Here is a 2521-nt window from a genome sequence, read left to right as displayed (position 1 = left end):
CTCTTCCCCATACCTGGCATTAGACTGTGTAACACCTTACAACAGGCTTGTTCCTTTGTGCTCCCATAAGAATTAGTGGATGTGATCTCTCTGTTCCTCCTCCTCCTTGCAAGAGGGAGTGGAGGGACTGTTAGCGGTTCTTGGCTGGTATGCTGAGACTGCCTACAATGTGAGAAACAAGCGGATGCTTCCGACAGGCAGCACAGTGATTGGGTCCCTTTCTTCCTCACCATTTTTTGTCTGTTTTCTTTTTCTTTCTCACCCCTTCCCTTTGGAAACACTGAACCTCCAATAATGGCCACCCCATGGATGCAGGCCTGGCTCCCTATGGCTGCCAGCATAATATAGTCCTGGCCTCTTCTGATCCCTGCTGTGCCCATCAATCTGCCAGACCTACTCAATTTTACTTGCAAGTTGAGCAGAGGCCAAGAGCTAGTGCCTTTTGACACCGCACCCTTTTAGCCCACTGTAGCATTTGGGAATGTGGTGTCAAATGCCTGACTAAAAAGGAACCACTTTATTATTGCAGCTGCTGGTGATTGTGGCATATGCATACACAGTTACCATCAATGGGAATGCATTTCCCCTCTCCTATAGGCTTTACCATCTCCACCCATGGATGTAAAAGGTAGCCCTATTTTCAGGATGTTTCAAGGAGAAAAAATAACCTTACTAACTAAGCTTAACCAAGGGATTTGGCCCACCAAGCCCATCCATACATTCATCAGCCAGTGGTAAGCATATTAGTCTTAGCTGCATTCATTTGGTCGTGAAACATTTTGGTTTTTTATTTGCAGGTTGGCAAAGATTGCAGTTCGTCTGCAGAGGCTGGACTAACATCTTGTTTCTAGTCTACAGTTAATAATTACACTAAACATTCATGTGTTTCTGCATGTTGACACTGCTCATGGCTTTTATAGCACCACACGTGAAGCACATTTTGGTGGATTACCAATTAAATAGGAGGAAAGGGTATATGGAGATGTTTAGTCAAGTAGTTACATCATGGATTCAAACAGTGGCGATGTGTAAGGGGTGCACATGCACCCTGTCGGCCAGCATTCCCAGGCAGGGGGGACAGGCAAGAGTGCTAGTGACACCCCTGAGAGTGCCAGCTGGGGAATGTGCCAGGAGAAGCAGTCGCCCTGCAGCTGATCCCACTGACCCGGAAGTGCTAGCAGTGTGCCTGGAAGTGCCAGTGGCGTGCTGCTGCCAGTTGCAGATCAACAGGATCGGCCACCGGGGGATCCCCTCCCCAGTTGCTGACTGTCCAGTTGGGGGGGGGGGCAAGTGCCCCCCCTCCCCCCCAACTCAGGAGGCACCAGTCACCCATAGATTCAAAGATGTCTATGTTCTGCTCCAGCTTTAAGTGCATTTCATCACAGGATCACATAAAAAACTGCTACTGGTTGTAGGTACTTCATAGCCTTTAATAAAGTTATTGACACACCTGAACATTGGCCTTGCTGTCTTGCAAACTGGCAGTGGCAGGGCCTTCAACTCTGCAGTGACCAGGAGACTTACTGCTGTAGTGATTGTATTTTGTGCAATTTGGAGTGGTTAGAGATTTTTGTCTTGTGTCCAGAAAGGTCATAAAATGGACAGTTGGTAAATATTGCAAAGTGAGCAAACTGTTGTCTGTGCTAGGGCTGAGGGAAAGCTGCTGCTGGGTTGGCTACCACATCAGCAACACTTGCTACAGATCTGCTGCCTGGAGGAGCTGGCCATAGACTGGGAGCAGGAGGAGAAAAGGAACAATGCTGTCAGCACTCTCTGGGGAGGCTGAAGTCTTTCTCTGCTCTCCTAAAAGTTAGCCCAGCCAGGGGATAAGGGTCCTTCCAGCACTGAGCGGGAATGATGCTCCATGATGTGTTATTTCCTATTAGTGAGCCAGCTGCAGCTTGCATTGTTCCCTGGCTATCCCTACCAAAGAATTAAAGAACGTGATGTGGCATTTGTCTAAAGCAATGGTTCGCAACCTTTTCAGATTTGAGGCACCCCTTAGAAAATGCTAGCTCTTAGTTTTCTTTTTTTTTTTTTTTAAACTATGGAAAAATACTAGAGCAGCTTTTCTGTTTCAAATTGCTCAGCAAAACCACAACAGATCAGAATGTTTTTAATGCTATGGATTCCTGTTTGAAATCTCTGGGTTTATCTTGTGACTCATGTTTGCACACCTAACAGTGCTAACATTGTGTGACACCCTTGAAAGTTTCTCAAGGCACTTGAGGGTGCTGCAGCACCCCAGTTAAGAATCACTGGTCTTGAAGTAAAACACTTCTTAGCAAGGAGTTAACTTTCTCTGTAAGCCTATCAACCTCTCCTTACCAGAGGAGAGAAGTTAGGGGGCGGAAGATGGTCTAACTTGCCTTCCCCCTACAATGATGACTGGATTAAAGATTCTTAAGGAGGAACAACATAGCAAAGGAGAAAATTCATCCAGTTTGGTTCAGGTTAAGGGGTTGAAAACTGGAGTGAAATAGTTCTTCCTGGTTAGTCCTATAAAATAATGATTAGTCTC

Source organism: Alligator sinensis, unplaced genomic scaffold, assembly GCF_000455745.1.
Source record: "Alligator sinensis unplaced genomic scaffold, ASM45574v1 scaffold692_1, whole genome shotgun sequence".
In the NCBI taxonomy this organism is placed as follows: Eukaryota; Metazoa; Chordata; order Crocodylia; family Alligatoridae; genus Alligator; species Alligator sinensis.
Note: the sequence above shows the minus strand (reverse complement) of the source record.